At 42.5% G+C, this 19,721-nt stretch overlaps 1 long non-coding RNA gene across 1 annotated transcript; it reads right to left on the bottom strand.

Annotated features, from left to right (window-relative positions):
- Window positions 1–468: 468 nt before the first annotated feature.
- On the bottom strand, window positions 469–19,683 carry LOC113632532 (uncharacterized). Its single transcript, XR_003437846.1, has 3 exons — window positions 19,558–19,683; window positions 10,997–11,087; window positions 469–1,400 (listed from the first exon to the last, which is right to left on the bottom strand). It is a non-coding gene; the product is annotated as an uncharacterized LOC113632532 (long non-coding RNA).
- Between the last annotated feature and the right edge of the window lie 38 nt (window positions 19,684–19,721).

Raw genomic sequence — 19,721 nt, forward strand, 5'->3', positions numbered from 1 at the left:
TATGGTTCCTTTTTTCTCAACGTTGGACAATGAGAGTGTGTACTTATCATTTCACATTTCTCTTTATGAAGATCTATAGTCTGATTCCATGGTGGACACTTGAAAATCCTATCCAAAATACTGTATTTGCAATTCTATCCACAAACATTTTAAGATGGCTCTTAAGGGACTTCCCTGGTGGCACAGTGGTTAAGAATCCTCCTGCCAATGCAGGGGACACGGGTTCAGGCCCTGGTCTGGGAAGATCCCACATGCCACGGAGCAACTAAGCCCATGCGCCACAACTACTGAGCCTGTGCTCTAGAGCCGGTGAACCACAACTACTGAAGCCCACGTGCCAGAACTACTGAAGCCCGTGCACCTAGAGTCTGTCTTCCGCAACAAGAGAAGCCACTGCAGTGAGAAGCCCGCACACTGCAACAAAGAGTAGCCCCCGCTCGCCGCAACTAGAGAAAGGCCATGCGCAGCAAGAAAGACCCAACGCAGCCAAAAATAAATAAATAAAAAATAAAATAAAATAAAATTATTAAAAAAAAAAGATGGCTCTTAAGCTTTCTGAATAGGATTGAGTATACTAATTGTTCCATTGCTGTTTATAGTAAGGCATAAAGTTGGATTGTGGAAAATACCTTTGGTGTACTAATACTGTTCAGGGAAATATTCATGAAAGAACTTTTACTTTTTCCTGTACCAACACATTGCACTGGATGTTTGTAGTAAATAAAAAATTACTCAATATAAATTGTCACTAAAATTGGAATCTTGACATTGCTGTAAATAAAAGAGAGGAGTGACATCTATAATATAGAGAAATGTTCCCTGAACCTCGGACATGGAAGGACCACCCTCAGAACACAAATCTCCTTAAGCAATAATAACTATGAAATGCCACACCTGGTTAGTTTGTTCATTATATTTTTCTCTAATACATATGAGAATAAAGCATACTTTACATCGATACCTAAAATCACCATGCATACTAATGCTACCTTCAGCACGCTATTAATAATCAAAAAGTATTCTACTATCCACCGAGACTGAAGTTGGGATTTACCTGGCTCCAGACACAGGATTTTAGGCAAGTCTGTCACCTTCCTGGACCTCAATTTCATCATTAAAAAGAATAAGAATAATGTTACATTGTGGCTGGGATGAAGATAAAATAGTAAATTTAAATGAAATCATCTATGTAAACCAACTTTGTAAACTGTAACATTCATCAAGAGTATAGTTTTTACTGGAAGGTTGGTCATGGGTGATGATGTATCCTGAATTTCTCAAACTTGACGGTGCAGATGGATTCTGTGAGATCTTGTGAAAATTCAGGCTCTGATTCAGTGAGTGTGGAGCGGGTCCAAGATTCTGCATGTCCAGCAAGCTCGCTGGTGATCTTCAGACCACTTTGAGTAGTAAGATTTTTAGAGAAAATTTAGAATAAGAACCCAAATGGTTTGACCCTGATTTCGTGAGGCTTGGGGTTGATTTCTAGACATGACAACATGTTTGTGTCAATAAGAAGCACAGCTAAACACCCTCACTGGGAGCTCAGCACTCAGTGTAAACAATCCTTGGAGTCCTGACAATCGGCAAAAAGCACTGCTGTGGGGCTAAAAACGCTATGAATACAACAAAACAGAAACAGACTCACAGATACAGAGGACAAACTAGTGATCACCGGTGGGGAGAGGGAAAGGGGGAGGGACAAGATGGGATGGGGAACTAAAAGGTATAAACTACTATATAAAATAGATAAGCTACAAGGGTATATTGTACAGCACAAGAAATATAGCCAGTACCTTATAATAACTTCAAATGGAGTATAATCTATAAAAATTTTGAATCATTATGTTGTACACCTGAAACTAATATGTATTGTAAATCAAGTATACTTCGATTTTTAAAAAAGAATTTTTAAAAAGCTGATGAAATTAGCCAGTTGGCATATCTGCATACTCCTCCCTCCTTGAGAATAAAAGTTTGGGATTGAGGTCTTTTGAAAGTAAAAAAGAACTCAATATTTTTCAAATATTTATTTTTATTCTAGACACCGATATGAAATACCTAACATCCACAACTCTTTGAGGTAACAATTTAAAGTTGAGGACACTGAGGGGAGATCCCTGCCCAAATGGCTGACCAGCTCAGGCCACTGACTCCTTCTCCCAAGATCAAACTTGAAGAAACAGTAAACACATGAGAGAAGTATGAATTCCTAAAACCAAAGGGAAAATGTAGGGAATGTTCCTGCCCACCATCCTGGACAGAAGACTAGAATTGGTGTAGAGGTGGAGAAAGGGGAGCCTTGGGCAGCAGGGAGAACTAGATTGGTGGAGAACTTTTCATCTGCTGTTCTTGTCTCTCCCTCAAATTGAGCAGACAGTTATGGGCCTGACCCTTCAGCACAGAAGTGGGCAGTAGCAGGGTCCATGGCAGCTTCTCCTGATATTAGCAACACAAAGCCCCACTGGGTGATGGGGGAGAGTTCATGAAAACAGGCTGACAGCCCTCAGGCAATCACTCCCCTATACTCCCAATCAAATCACAAGGATTGTGGACTACATTGTTATTTCTTCCTCAAGGTTCTAAAGTGAAAACCTCAGGCAAAAGAGTGACCAATGGAATGGTATCAAACAGGGACTCTTTAAGGGTTCTGTGGTTCCTGAGTTCTCATCTTTAAATCACTGATTTCAGTGTAGACTAGGGCCTGGCCTTAGCCCTCCCCCAATGCATTATCAGACCTGCTGGTTGATGCCCCAAGGGAAAACAAGATCACAGGCCCAAAGCACTGGACAGCAGAGAATGACAAGCATAAGCTGAGCCACACCTGTCATCTGAAACAGAAGTGTTGGAACATAGGGACCCGGAATCTAAAAATCCTCTTTAAGTAGGACATAAGGAGTTAATAAGAGAATATGTTAGCAATATGATATACAAATAAGAAATCACACACAAAAAAGAACTAGGTGAAAATATTAGGCATGAAAAATAAAATAGTTGAAATAAAGAACCTATTAAATGAAAACAGAACAAGTGAAATAGAATGGATGTAGTCGAAGAAAGAATTTGTAGACTCAAGCTTGTGGATGTCTCACAGGAAAATACAAAACATAAAATACAAAAGAAAAGCCTGGAAATGTGGATGATAAACATAGAAATGCCAACGCCTAGGGGTATTAGTTCCAGTTGGAGAGAAAAATAAAATGGAGTGGAAGAAATATTTGAAGAAATAATGGAGAGTAATTTCCCCCAAATGACCTTATTTGAAATGACTTATAAAGGGCCAAACAAAAGAGATAAGGCGTACCAATCCCTAGGCATAACAATAAAATTTGAGAATAATCAAGACAAAGAGAAAATTCTAAGTTTCCAGAGAGAAAGAACGATCACCTCCAAAGGAATGACAAGGAACAGACATCAAACAGCTACACTGGATGCTAGAAGACAGTGAAAAATAGCTTAAAAGTACTGGGGAAAAATTACTTTGAATGTAGAATTTTATATTCAGCCAAATTATCATTCAAACAGGAGAAAGTGATGGGAAAAAGATTCCCTGCCTTCAAGGGCTCAGAATGTTTGCCACACAAAAAGACCCACATTGAAAACACTTTTGGAAAAAGTCCTTAAATAATAAAAGGGAAAAAAGTCAGGCAATGCTGCAGAGATATAGGGTAGGGAGGGAGGAGAGGCATCAAAGAAAAATAAAAGGATATAAACAAGCCCAAATTTAAATTATATACATTCTAGCCAATTTCCATGATGGGTATATGTGTATGTGTGTTTGGGAGGGAGGGCAGAAGGATAAGTGAACTGGGCATGAGAGTAAGTTGAAATATAGAGCTTCTTCAGTTATGTCGCAATAAACCCACTGTACATTGAACTGTAAATCGAAAATGCATTTAGGGGCTTCCCTGGTGGCGCAGTGGTTAAGAATCCGTCTGCCAATGCAGGGGACACAGGTTCAAGCCCTGTTCTGGAAAGATCCCACATGCCACGGAGCAACTAAGCCCGTGCATCACAACTACTGAGCCTGCGCTCTAGAGCCCACATGCCACAGCTACCGAAGCCCGTGCACCTAGAGCCCGTGCTCCACAACAAGAGAAGCCATCACAATGAGAAGCCCACGCACTGCAACGAAGAGTAGCCCCCACTCACCACAACTATAGAAAGCCCGCACGCAGCAACGAAGACCCAGTGCAGCCAAAAATAAATAAATTTTTAAAAAAGAAAAGAAAATGCATTTAATACAACTAACCTACCAAGCGTCATGTCTTAGCCTAGCCTACCTTAAACATGCTCAGAACACTTACATTAGCCTACAGTTGGGCAAAATCATCTAGTACAAAGCCTATTTTATAATAAAGTATTAAATATGTGATGTAATTTGATGAATACTGTACGGAATGATTGTGTGGATATGGAATGGTTGTAAGTGTATCAGTTGTTTACCCTTGTTATCTCCTGGCTGACTGGGAGCTGCAGTTGCTGACATTGCTCAGCATAATCAGCAAACTAGTGGCTACCACAGGGAGCCGGTTGGGAGGAGGGGCAAAATAGATGAAAAGGATCAAGAGGTACAAACTTCTAGGTATAAAATAAATGTTAACAAGGTTGTAATGTACAACACAGGGAATTAGTCGATATTTCATAATAACTTTGTATGGAGTGCACTCTATAAAAATATTGAATGAGTATGTTCTACACCTGAAACTAATAGAATATTGTAAGTCAACCATACATAAATTTTTTAAAAAAGAACCAAACTTTAGGGCTTCCCTGGTGGCGTAGTGGTTGAGAATCTGCCTGCTAATGCAGGGGACACGGGTTCGAGCCCTGGTCTGGAGGGATCCCACATGCCGCGGAGCAACTAGGCCCGTGAGCCACAAGTACTGAGCCTGCGCGTCTGGAGCCTGTGCTCCACAACAAGAGAGGACGCGATAGTGAGAGGCCCGCGCACCGCAATGAAGAGTGGCCCCCACTTGCCACAACTAGAGAAAGCCCTCGCACAGAAACGAAGACCCAACACAGCAAAAATAAATAAATTAATTAATAAACTCGTACCCCCAACATCTAAAAAAAAAAAAAGAACCAAAGTTTGAGGAACTTTCTACTTTCTAACCCTCTAGAGTCCTCTAAAATCTCAGTGAACTAGAATTTTTCACCTTGATACAACCTCAGAAAACCCGAGATGAATTAACCTTATCTTTCCTGCTACTAGGAAATGAAATCACCTCAAAAAGATAAGATCTGATAAAGAAAAAGCTCCCTAAGAGGGAATCTTGCAGGTATTCTACTTTCTAAGGGAAAAGTAACAACACAGCAACCCTCTGAGAGAATTGATAAATAACAAGTCACATTTCAATCTTTTATTGTAATGGGTGTTTCCACTTAAGAGCAAAAGGCAGCAGGGTGTAATGGAATAGCACCCTAGGCTTTTTTTTTTTTTAACATCTTTATTGGAGTATACTTGCTTTACAATGTTGTGTTAGTTTCTGCTGTGTAACAAAGTGAATCCGCTATATGTATACATATATCCCCATATCCCCTCCCTCTTGAGCCTCCCTCCCACCCTCCCTATCCCACCCCTCTAGGTGGTCACAAAGCACTGAGCTGATCTCCCTGTGCTATGTGGCTGCTTCCCACTAGCTATCTATTTTACATTTGGTAGTGTATATATGTCCATGCTACTCTCTCACTTCATCCCACCTTCCCCTTCCCCTTCCCAGTGTCCTCAAGTCCATTCTCTATGTCTGCATCTGTATTCCTGTCTTGCCCCTAGGTTCATGAGAACCATATTTTTTTAGATACCATATATATGTGTTGCACCCTTGGCTTTTGAGTGACAACTATGTTCAAACTGTTACCCAATACTTACCAGCTATATTACCCTAGATAAATCTCACGTCTTTGAGTCCCAGTGTCTACTCCCTTCTCGTTTTGTTTATTTCCTTTTATCTCCATCTCCCTGATGCCCCCACTTCCAGGCAACAATTCCAAGGTGTTTGCTGTGCCTGTTCTTGGAAAATGTACACTGCTGTTTTGTGAGCAAGTATTTCTGATTTAAATGAATAGTAATATATATGTTGCCATATGTCAATTGCTACTAAACTTCGGCATCTTGAGAAGGACTCCTAGGACAGTGTGAGTTTGGTAAGTTAATCTGATTTCCAGTTAATTTTTGACAATTTGCAAAAAAAGAGCTGAGTTGCCCACATTCCCTGTTGCTCCCTTGGAGGGGAAAAAAATCATCTCTAAGACAGTGTGAGAGCCAACTGGAACTTACAAGGCTTTTGAACAAGACAGGAAGCAATAGAAAAAGAAAGTCCAGGCTGGCCAACTAGTATAGCTCATCTTGGATGCCTCCAAAAATCTGTCTTAACTTTGTTCAACTTAGCCAGAATTGCATTTAACTACACAGGATATGAGACCAAATGATGTCTGTGGTCAACCCGTAATCAGAATGCTGGAACGGACTACAGAAATCTTCAGATAGACACCCCCCACCATCATTTTACACTGGGAGAAATTGTGCGCCTACAAAGAATGGTAACCACCAATGTCACACAATCAATTTGCTGTCAGACCTGGGTCTCTGACTCCTTGCTATTTCACCAAGCTGCCTGTCAGCATATTGGATGAAACATCCAAAGTAATGTTCTCAACAGCATGGCTCCCACCTCCCAAATATTTCACAAATATTATCCAAGAAAGATGCATTAAGAGTGAGAGTAGTTTCCATCATTATTGTTAGCGGCCCTAAACCCCTACATCCTGTTCATGTTACTGGCGCCTGCCTTTGATACTGTATCCATAGCAATGTACAAATATTGTAAACATTCTGCAGACCTAGGGATGTTCTTGCCATTGGTTAAAGGTGCAGCAGTAATACGTTGCACATGTACACCGAAAAGGTTATTTATAGCATTTATGAAGCTTTAATGTCTGCATAGCAAAAGTATTTGCTGGGCTTATGTTCTGGGTATTACAGAATATTTCCTAGGAAACTGAAAATAAATATATTATGAAATTTCAATTGTGAAACTTATTTAGTATTGTCCTGGCATCCTGTAATGGCTGTTGCAAAACACACTGTAGGCCAGAGACAAGCATTCCTTATGTAAACCCATTATATCCTTTGAATCTGCAGGAATCCCACAGAATGTTGCTTCTATGTTAATAATAAGAGTAACATTAATTGAACAGTCAGCGGGTGGCCAGGCATTATGCTTAGAGCCTTGTTTGCATTTTTTCATTTAATCCTCACTTTAACCCCTAGGAGGTATGCCCTGGCATCCCATTTTCCTAATTAGAAAACTGAGGCCTAATGAAATTAAGTAGCTTGTTAACAATCAGAGCTAGTGAGGGGTAGAACCAAGAGTCAAGAGAGAGCTGTGACTCCCAAACATATGTTTGTTACATGTGTGTTTGTTGCCTATTGGTTATAAATTACAGATGCAACCATAGCATAAAATCTCTCTCTGGCATCCATATATTCACAGTGAAATATTTTTGCTCTGTGAAATACATATTTAAAGTGGACTCCACCATCTAAATCCTTGTGTAGAAATCATTTGGATTCTACTTCAAGTAAGCAATCCATTCAAATATCCCTTTGAAATGGCATCTGGAAGGAAAAGATGTTTCCATCTGAACATGAGTCTAACCAGGGACTGGTTAGAGAGGCCTCCTCTGAAACCACTGGAGCTTGGCCTTTAAAGATCACAGTGATGCTTCCTGATTAATTCAAGAGGTGGGGGGGAAGAGGCCAGATCAGGAGCGCAGAGCGAGTGAGCTGGGTAGGAGGGCTGATGCTGTTGATGCTATGAGGCATCATCCAACGTCAGGTCAGTGGCACTGAGGGCTTCTGGGGGTGGGGGTGGCCAGGCCCCTCTCCTGATCAGGTACACATGCTATTTTTCTGGAATCACTGTGGGGAAGATAGCTCCATTCAGGACAGCTATAACTGTCCCCAGGGGTACCACTTCTGGTGTGACGATACATCCAGACTAGGTAGAGCAGGTAGGGAAATGGGCGTTGGCCTTTAGGGCCTGTGAGACCAGGCGTATTCAAACAGCATCAGGGTGGAGATTAAGAGGCCAGTGGGGCTAGGGAGGGCTGGGCAACCAAAGGGCTGTGCTGAGGAATGGGGCGGAGCTGAATCATCCCAGTGACATTGGGGTGCGGGGAGGGGACTGTCTTGGAAAATGCAGCAAGGAGAACTCAGCCTTCATCATTTGGAAGTTCTAAAATAGAGGTTTTTATCCCAGCAACCATGAGTGAGTCAACGAACCTTCAACATTATCTGGGATCCAAAGAGACCCAGCAACAGACAGCCTGGGCCCTCCAGGAATTGTTCTTTGGGGAGAGTGGGGGGCATTTGTGGATGCAGTATCAAAGCTCTCAGATGCACTGAGGAAAATGGACTTAGTGAATGAGATTGGAAAGCAGGGGACTTGCCTGGTGGTCCAGTGGGTAAGACTCCGCGCTCCCAGTGCAGGGCGGGGTGGGGGAGGGGGGCCTAGGTTCGATCCCTGGTCGGGGAACTAGATCCCACAGGCATGCTGCAACTAAGAGTTCACATGCCACAACTAAGTATTCCACATGCCGCAATGGGGATCCCGTGTGCCGCAGCTACCGGCACAGCCAAAATAAATAAAAATATAAATAAATCTATTTAAAAGATTGGAAGGCAGATGAAGGGAGCAGCTGCCACCTAATTAGCCATGCAGCCTTGAGCAAATCTTTTATTGATACCTCTTGAACTTGGGTTTCCTCATGAGGCAGTTAAACCTGAGATTTATATAAGGTACCAGCTTTAAAATTCCATATAATTCCAAAAGCACTATCCACTCGTGAAACAATTTACTGGGAGAAGTAGTGAGCTTCCTGTCACTGGAAGTATTCAAGAAGAGTGAGAATAGCCACTTGTCTCATATGCCATAGAAAGAATTCCTATATTAGGTAGGAAGTTAAGATTTGATTTTGAGTAATAAAAACAACAAAAATAATAATAGTTAACATTGATTGAATATATATGTGCCCAGCACTGTTCTAGGCATTTATACACATCTCATCTGATTCTCTCAACAAGCCCAAGAGGCATGGGTACTATTAACACCCCCATTTTACAGAGGACACTCAGATCAGAGACAGCAAGTTACCAGAGATCTCATGTCTAGAAAGGGGTAGAGCTGAGATTGGAGACCAGGTTTCTCTGACTCCCCCAAGTCTTAACCACTGCCCAGTTCTGCCTTTAGCACCTGCTGCAGCCAGGATAGGCATACCTTCTGCCAGCCTGGGCTCTGAGTACAAGGCAACGTGACTGCCTCCAACTTCATCTTCCTCCAAGGTGGGCAATTGAGTATGGAATGCAGACAGCCAGCTTGCCAACAAGGCTGCTTTCCTAAGGCTTGTGACATGAGCAGAAAGGAGCTGCCATCGTTGCTGAGAACCTCAGCTCCTCTGGGCTCCTTACACCCGCCACTTCATTTTGCAGAAGAGGAAACGAATGCCCAGAAAGTGTGAGCTGACTACCCAAGCACACACAGCAAATAAGCAGCAGAGCTGGGAAACAGCTACCTTGAGCCTTAACTTCAGGCCAGTTCTCAATGTCATTCTGGTTTTTAGCTTGTTAACTGAAACACTCACACACACTCACACACACACACACACTCACACACACACACACGCACACTCACACACACACAACATAAGAGCTGTGAGTTGAGTTTATTTACTGTCTTACTGAGGACTAGAGTCCAGGAGGAAGAGGTATGTGATTTTGGAGAAGGGATATGTACAATCAAGCACACATCTCTGTAGAAGGTTGCTACCAGTCACAAGGATCAGATATCTCAGTTAATGATTTTAGTACTTTTCTAAGCATGGGACAGTGCAAGAATTTGGGTCCATAAAAATTTCTCCCGAAAATATGTAACTATCTGAGGGCCTGTTCTCGCAGTTTTCCCAGAGCACAGAGTGCCTCATTCCTGAGCTTCACCCTGAATTCTTTCCAGAGTGTTGCTATACGTCAGTAACTGCAGTGGCTAGTATCTTGATTCCTGTAGAACTGGATGGCAAGCAACATTCCTTAGTTGGCAAGTTAACCCCTATGACCGTGGTTGCTCTCATATGTCCCTCAGTTTTGAGATCTGATATATACACATTTTTTTTCTGATGAAGGCCTACAGATCAGGCACAACAAATTAGAGATTCACAAGAGTAGCAATTATTGAAAATTAAATTCAAAAAGATACATGCACCCCAGTGTTCACTGCAGCACTATTTACAATAGCCGGGACATGGAAGCAACCTAAATGTCCATCAACAGAGGAATGGATAAAGAATATGTGGTACATATATACAATGGGATATTACTCAGCCACAGAAAGGAACGAAATTGTGTCATTTGCAGAGATGTGGATGGACCTAGAGACTGTCATACAGAGTAAGGCAAGTCAGAGAAAACCAATATCGTATATTAATGCGTAAGTGTGGAATCTAGAAAAATGGTACAGATGATCTTATTTGCAAAGCAGAAATAGAGACACAGACGTAGAGAACAAATGTATGGATACCAAGGGGGAAGCGGTGGGTGGGATGAATTGTGAGATTGGGATAGACATATATACACGACTATGTATAAAATAGATAACTAATGAAAACCGACTGTATAGCACAGGGAACTCTACTCAGTGCTCTGTGGTGACCTGAGTGGGAAAGAAATCCAAAAAAGAGGGGATATATGTATATGTACAGCTGATTCACTTTGCTGTACAGCAGAAACTAACACAGCAGTGTAAAGCAACAATACTCCAATAAAAATTAATTTACAAAAACAAAAAAAAGTTAAATTCTCTGGCTCTTTTGAAAATTCTAATCTAACCTTGCCCCACACAACCAAATTTACCTCTTATTGATCCTGAATCGGCATTTCTGCCCCTTTTAGGCAAATTACTTCACTAACATTGACCCAAAAGTACATATCCCAACTACTAACCTTTTTCCGAGCCATCACTCCAGCAGAATTCCCTCCCAAATCCTCTCTTCTTTATCTGGGCAGATTGGAAATTCAGGCTCAAGTGGCAACCCTGAGGAGACAGCAAGCATTTGAACATTTAGTTTACAAACTAAATTTATACCTCAGTCAGAAATGTGCAACCTTACTTCCCCCCCATTTAAGCTTTACAACACCATACAAAATATTCATTATATTTTAGATTTACAAAGGAATAAAATCTGCAGACTGGTTGGAACAGTTTAGAATTCTGCACTCATCTATATCTCTTAGTCCTAGGAAACTGAGTTAAAGCAGAATTGTTCCACAGCTAAGATATTTGCATATACCTTCTTTCCTCTTTTCCTTCCTTCCTTCTTCTTTTTTCTTTTCTGTTCTATTTTGTTTTTGTTCCTTCTTAGTCAAGTTCAGTGGTGTTCAAATTTTGGTTGCAAAATTCTCAATTTAAGAGTGGGGTTTTTTTTTAAGGATGTTCAAGGCCTAGGTAAGTGTAGGTCACACGCTAGTTTGGGGATCGACCCTTAGCAAGATGCACTTCCATAGCCTGAGGCACGTCTGCAGTGAAGAGCAGCCTTTGGAGTCCAGTGTGACCTTGGGCAGGTTTCCTATCTGTTCTCAATCCCATTTGTAAAATGGGGGCGATGAAGGTGGAAATAGTGGGTCCCGGGCTGCTCCATCCTGATCTCTGGTACCCACTCCCTATCTCACTCAGAGGCAGTTAGATTGTCCTCGGCATCATTTCCTCAATCTGCATCGTGGCCACCTCCACCAGGTCCTTCACATTCAGGGACTGTGTCCTATGCTGGGTCTCAAAACTCTGTTCTCCACTTTCTCAGGGATGAGGGAGCTCTCAAGAGTTTGGGGAGGCAGGGCCCAGCCCCTCTTCTCCCTTAACACTCAGCACGTTTTCTACAGTCTCCCCAGCTGGGCCTTGTTTGCTCACCTCTGGTCCCTCCCAGTCTCGCTCTCTCGTCTGCTTCCTGCTGCCCTGCTAACCTCCTGGCTGCTAACCTCCTGGCTGGACTTGGGCAAGGCCCTTTCTCTGGACAGTCAGTTTCCTCTTCTGGACAAAGATGAATGTGGCTGCAACAGGAGTTGTTACTGCTATTACAAATGTATCCTGTGCTTGTTGTGAAACATCAAATCATTCAACAATGAGAATGTCTAACATAAAGTTCCCAGTTACATTAGTACCCTCACTCTCATCCTAATCCCTGTGCATAGCAGTGATTACACCATTAGCAGCTGAATGTGCATTCTTCTAGATTTCAGCTATATACATATAAAACATATATATATAAATAAAATAGTGTATAATATACATGCACACAGACTCACAGACATTCTTTTGTTCATGATGAGATTGTATTACACACATTTTTCTGCAACTTGCTTTCTTTATTCAACAGTAAATCTTGGAGGTAATTCCATGCTGGTGTACATAGATAGAACTCATTCATTTAATTAATTAATTTATTTACTTACAGTAAATATTTATTTACTTACAGTTTTATTGACATATAGCACTGTATAAGTTTAAGGTGTACAGCATAATGACTTGACTTACATATATCATGAAATGATTATTGCAATAAGTTTAGAGAACATCCATCATCTCATATAGATTCAAAATTAAAGGGATAGAGAAAAAATTTTTTTCCTTAATGAGAACTCATAGGATTTACTCTCCAAACAACTTTCACACAATATGTAACATACAGCAGTGTTAATTATATTTATCATGTTGTACATTACATCCTTAGTATTTATTTGTCTTATAATTGGGATTTGTACATTTTGACTGCCTTCATCCAATTCCCCCTCCAACCACCCCCCATGTCTGGTAACCACACATCTGATCTCTTTTTTGATGAGTTTCTGTGATTGGGTTTTTTGAACTATAACTGACCTACAACACTGTATTAGTTCCTGTTACTCAACATAGTGACTTGCTATTTCTATACATTTCAAAATGAACACCATGATAAGTCTAGTTGTCATCTGTCACCATGCAAAGATATGACATAATTATTGACTATATTCCCCACACTGTACATTTCATATTGTTGCAGTAAAAACAGAAATGAGACATTTCTTTTCTGATAAACAAGTAAAATAAGGAAACAATGAACAGGCTGGGGAAATAGCATAAACAGGCCTAAAAGAGTTAAGCAATCCTCGTTATTCTTTAGCTGTTATACTAACAAACACTTGTAGCTAGACTTGTCCTTCACAAAGCAGATTACTCTCTGACTCCATATGAATCACCCTTCGCACCTGGCATTTCTTCTCCCCCTATACTCCCTTGTGGCACTCTTCATTTCAGAAAGAAGGTCACTGGCCGATAACTTCAGGGACACCAGACCCCACTGATGAGCCACCTGACACCAGCTCTGGCCATGAATTTGCTGAAGGAAAAAAATGCAAGTCCTTCATTGCTTTGAACCTTATCACCTACCTGCAGACCATGAGCCCCAGGATAGAAACCTCTCTCTATTCCCAGAAAAGGAAGGGCACAGTTCTTGAGGTGCTAGCCTGCTGTTACCCCTTTTGCCAGGCAAAGATTAAAGCCATTTTCCTCATTCCTCCAAAACTCGGTCTCCGTATTTCTTTTTGGCATCGGTGCCCAGAGAGCCAAGACTTTTGGCATCAATATCTGCCACTCATTTATTCTGCAAATGGAAGTTTGTACCTTTTAATCTCTCTCCTATTTCTTTCCTCCTCCAACCCCCATCCCCTCTGGAAACCACCTTTTTGTTCTCTGTATCTATAATTCTGCTTCTATTTTGCTGTATTTGTTCATTTGTTTTGTTTTTTAGATTCCACATACATGTGAAATCATACAGTATTTGTCTTTCTCTGTCCGACTCTTTTCACTAAGCATAATACCCTCTAGGTGGATCCATGTTGTCACAAATGGCAAGATTTCATTATTTTTATGGCTAAGTAATATTCCACTGTGTGTGTGTGTGTGTCTATACACACACATACATATATATCATATCTTCTTTATCCATTCATCTATTAATGGACACTTAGGTTGCTTCTGTATCTTGGCTACTGTAAATAATGCTATAATAAACACAGGGGTGCATGTATCCATTCTAATTAATGTTTTTGTTTTCTTCAGATAACTACCCAGGAGTGGAATTACTGGATCATATGGCAATTCTATTTTTAATCTTTTGAGGAATCTCTATATGGTTTTCCATAGTGGCTACAGATTCAATGCAACCCTTATTAAAATATCAAGAGCATTTTTCACAGAACTAGAACAAATAATTCTAAAATTCGTATGGAAACACAAAGACCCAGAATAGCCAAAACAATCTTGAGAAAGGAGAACAAAACTGGAGATATTATGCGCCCTGATTTCAAACTATACTACAAAGCTACAGTAATCAAAACAGCATGGTACTGGGACAAAAACAAACACACAGATCAAGGGAACTGAATAGAGAGCCCAGAAATGAATCTACACAATCTGTCGAAGGAGGCAAGAATATACAATGGAGAAAAGACAGCCTCTTTAAAAAACGGTGTTGGGAAAATGGGACAGCTACATTCAAAAGAATCAAACTAGACTACTCTCTCACACCATGCACAAAAGTAAATTCAATACGGATCACAGACTTAAATGTAAGACTCGATTCTAGAAGAAAACATAGGCAATAAGCTCTGTGACATAAATGTTAGTAAATTTTTTTTTGGATATGTCTCAGGCAAAAGAAACAAAAATAAACAAATGGGACTATATCAAACTAAAAAGCTTTTGCACAGTGAAGGAAACTACGAACAAAATGAAAAAGCCACCTACGAATTGAGAGTAGATATTTGTAAATGTTAATATCCAAAATATATGAAGAACTCATACAACTCAATAGCAAAAAACCAAACAAGCTGATTTTAAAATGTGCAGATCTGGATAGACATTTTTCCAAAGAAGACATAGAGATGGTCAACAGACACATGAAAAGATGCTTAACATCATTAATCATCAGTGAAATGCAAATCAAACCACAATGAGATATCATCTCCCACTGTCAGAATGGCTATTGTCAAAAAGGGAACAGGGGCTTCCCTGGTGGCACAGTGGTTGAGAGTCTGCCTGCTAATGCAGGGGACACGGGTTCGAGCCCTGGTCTGGGAGGATCCCACATGCTGCGGAGCAGCTGGGCCCGTGAGCCACAACTACTGAGCCTGCGCGTCTGGAGCCTGCGCTCCGCAACAAGAGAGGCCGCGATAGTGAGAGGCCTGCGCACTGCGATGAAGAGTGGCCCCCGCTTGCCACAACTAGAGAAAGCCCTCGCACAGAAATTAAGACCCAACACAGCCAAAAATAAATTAAAAAAAAAAAAAGGAACAAATAATAAGCATTGGCAAGGATGTGGAGAAAAGGGAAATTCATTTATTATAACATTTCCTTAGTACACCATATGTCATCTGTGTGTTTCATTTCCTTAGTACACCATATGTCATCTGTGTGTTTCATTGTCTAAGTGAAACTGTAAAGTCAAAGGGTATACACATATAAAATTGTTGTAGACATTGGCAAATGGCCCTCCACAAAGGCTGTACAAATTTGTATTCCCAACAACAGTCAATGAGGCTTACATCATGGAAAGGTAGAGCCGTCAGAAGAAACAAATTTGAGGAGATAGGTCATCTTAGGCCCACTGGAGCCTGAAAAGATGATCCTCAGCCCAGAGGACTGGGAGAAGGGCTGCCTCCACCAGGCTGAGGATGGGTCTAATAGTGACCTCCCCACAAGATACTCATTAGTTACAAAAGGGAAAGCAGTAATTTTGCGATGGAAAAACCTGGCAGACATCACCTTTACCACATCGTCTTTTCAAAGTTAACATCACCAATAATGAGACAGAGCAGCATCATAAGTGTCTTCTGATGTGGTGCACTGGAAGAACACAGCATCACTCATACGAGATTCTCAACAAAAATGCAGAAACTCAAACTCTTCATGAAAAAAGTTCAAGTTGAGGGACATTCTACAAAATAATTGGACAATATTCTTCAGAAGTGTCAAGGTTATGAAAGACAAAACGCACTAGCCTGGACTCTTAAAACTGTCCAATTATGAGAGACAAAAAAAGACAGGAGCTGTTCTAGATTAAAGGAGCCTAAAGAGACATGACAATTGCATCAATGCGGGATCCTGGATTGCATCCTGGGCCAGAAAAAGAACAGTAGTGAGACAACTGGCAACATATGAATAGAGTCTGTAGCTTCTTTAATAGCATTGTATTAATGTTAATTTCCTGACTTTGATAATTCTACTGCAGTTCTTAAGATGTTAATATGTGGGGAAGCTGGTGAAAAATACTCAATAACTCGCTGTATTATTTTTGTAAATCTAAACTTATTTCAAAACAAAAAGTTTTTTTAAAAAAAGAAGAGGGTTGGCATGATTGAGTCATCCTTCAGCCAAAAACCCTGCCAGCACTTCTGCCTACAGCACAAAGGCTGACTCTCCTGAGAGTGGCATTCGAGGCTCTCAATAATCTGGCCAAACATCCCCCCAGATTTATGGCTCCCCACTCTCCTGTAAACCACTCACACCCCACTAACCTCCATGGCACACAGTACCTCTTGCTTAGAAAAACCCTACTCATGTTCAAAGGCCCCCTTCATGGGGCCTTAACTCTGCACTTACTTCAGGAAGCAGAGTCAGCAGCAGCTCTTACTTGGTCAGCAGTTGACTTTCCTGACTCCCTGTGTAATAGGGAACAACAAATCTGACTCCATATTGGATCTGTTTCTTTTTTTTTAACCTTTGTATTCTACCGCTTTTGCTACAAGTTAATCACTAAAGGGATGTGGGCTATACCTTAAAGTATACATAATAGCCCATCTCTGAAAACCCTGCCTCCCATGCCTGAGGGTTAAGCTAATATACTTTTCTTTAAGCTCACTGGAAACATCCTGACCAAGCCCACCTGTGAATGGCTTCAGGCATGAAGAAATTAACACACCCCCTCCGAAGTCTGGCCAGAACCAGGAAATATATCTCCTTTTTTTACTTTACATCCTCACCTCCCCCCCTTTGTTCCATAAAAGAAACTAGCATCCAAACCTGGGCAAGATGGTTCTCTGGGAAACTAGTCCATGCGGTCTGCTGGCTTTCTGAATAAAGTCACTATTCCTTGCCCCCAACAACTCCTCTCTCGAATTTATTGGGCTGTCCTGTTGCAAGCAGTGTGAGCTTGTACTTGGTAACACCTGGAAACCCTTAACTCCACCTGAGGGCCTCTGCAGGCCTGCGCATTGCTCACACCCTTTCTACCCTCAAGGAACTCCCAACCTGCAGATAAATAACGTGCGGAAACAACAGTGACCAGCTGAGGAGAGCTCCTCAGAGGCAGGCAAGGAAAATCACGTTTTCTGCCAGGAGGTAGGAGTTACTGTTACCCCCTCTTTGCAACAATGACCTGGCTGGGGAAACAACATAGACAGGCCTGAAAGAGTTAAGCAATCTTAGTTAGTCTTTAGCTGTTACTACTAACGAACACTTGTAGCTAGACTCGTCCTTCACAATGCCGATTGCTCTCTGACTCCATGTGAATCGCCCTTTGTACCTGGCATTTCTTCTCCCCCTACCCTCCGTTGTAGCACTCTTCATTTCAGAAAGAAGGTCATGGTGATAACTTCAGGGACACCAGACCCGCTTGCTGAGCCACCTGACGCCAGCTTTGGCCATGAATTTGCAGAAGAAAAGAAATGCAAGACCTTAATTACTTTGAGCCTTATCCCCTACCCCAGACCAGGAGCCCCGGGCTATAGAACCTTTCCCTATTCCCCAGGGAAGGGGGCACAGTTCTTGAGGCGCTGGCCTACTATGTTTCCCTTTTGCCTGGCCAAAGAATAAAGCTACTCTTTTCTACTGCCTCCAAACTGTCTCAGTATTTCTATTCGGCACTGGTGGACAGGGAACCAAGATCCTGGCATCAACCACATTTAAAGGACCAGCTCGCCCTCCCTCAGGGGGTGAGCAAGGACACCCGTTACTTGTTGTCACTCCCTCCTGCTGCAGCACAAGTCCCAGTAAAGCCTTGCCTGAATTTCTTGTCTGCACTCATCAACTTCTATTGATTAAAGAGTCCAGGAACCCAGGCCAGTACACAAGGAGTGTTCTCCGTTTGTATTTTACCCCAACTCCGGTCTCAAGGAGCAAAATGAGATCATCTCCCTAGAGAACATTGCAGACAAGGTTCTCACAGAACTAGGGGAAATGCCAACTGACTACCTACCCTCCCAAGCCCACAAGGATCCCGGAGTCATAAATGAACACATTCTTGGGAAATGTCTATGGCTTTAACAATGAACTGAGCTGACACTGAGCCATGTGAATCTATGCAAAAATATCTCAAAACTGAGCAGGTGGACCCTGTTAGGCTGTTTTCCTCCACCTTTAACGTGGATTCATCACACTTCAAAATACACTGGGTGGGAAACTGCTCTTGCCAACCTCTGGGATAACCACAGAACCCTGCTCATATAGTACCAGCCGAGATTAACTGAGAAACAAGCAGGTGGTGCTTGGAACAGCACCTGACGCAAAGTCGGAATCAATGAATGTCAGCATCAATGTATGTTGGCCTTTGTGACTATAATTATTGATATTATAGTTGTTAACGTTAGGCCTCTACCCCCATCCCCACTTCACTCCTCCCTGTACCCAGCAGATTTCCCTATCTTCCTACATCTTCCCCTACCTGGGAGAATTTGGGACTGCTTGCCGGAAAGGGGGTAGATTTAAAAAAACAAAAAACAAAAACCTTCTTAAATCTCATCTCGTTAGGTCCCCACACCTTCCATCCCCTACAGAGGCATCTCCAGCCACACTCCACTGGTTCACTGTCTCTGCCTGTAACTTGTGTGGCCCTGGGCTAGCAGCCCTGCTCCATCTGTGCTGAAAGGGGGTGGCCTGGCCCACGTGGAGCTGAAGGCTTCCTGGAATTGGTCTTATCTGAACCAAGACAAGAAGACAAGGAGGCTTTGTATGGCTCCAACCCTCCCAGCCACTGAGGCCCTTTCAGTGGGTGGTCCCTCTCTCCCGCCTCCAGCCCCAGAGGGATGGCCAGCCCCTACTTCCTGTTTGCCTTGGCCCCTTGCCTTTGGGTGCAGACTGGGAGAACAAACCCTGCCAGATGCCTTCTGCCCCCATTTTCCCCACAACACGGCCAGGCTGGGAGGCCGCGCACATCCTGCAGCGTTGCCTATGGGGGCCCTGGCACCCTGGGAGCAAATCCCCACATTTCTATGTGGCCTTAGGCCACCACCTAACTTCTCCAAGCCTCAAACTGTGTGTGTTCACCGTGGATCTTGGGGCCACCTGCCAGGGTGACAGAAGCGTTAGAGGAAAGGAAAGCTTGCACATTACGGCACTTCAGCTATGCAGGCAGTTAGGGGTCGTCTCCCCCTGACTGCTTAAGGACTTGCCGCTCTGAGCCCCCAAATACCCGATTTGTCCTCTTCCACCTCCACCTCCACCTCCCTCCAGACTTCCTCACTACCTAGTTACTCACCTGGGGCCTGATAATGCTTAAGGGAGTGAGTTTTAGGGCTTCCCTGGTGGCGCAGTGGTTGAGAGTCCACCTGCCGTTGCAGGGGACACGGATTCGTGTCCCAGTCCGGGAAGATCCCACATGCCGCGGAGCGGCTGGGCCCGTGAGCCATGGCCGCTGAGCCT

This window comes from Aethalodelphis obliquidens, unplaced genomic scaffold (genome assembly GCF_003676395.1).
Source record: "Aethalodelphis obliquidens isolate GAN/ISIS:26980383/991018 unplaced genomic scaffold, ASM367639v1 scaffold37, whole genome shotgun sequence".
NCBI lineage: Eukaryota > Metazoa > Chordata > Mammalia > Artiodactyla > Delphinidae > Aethalodelphis > Aethalodelphis obliquidens.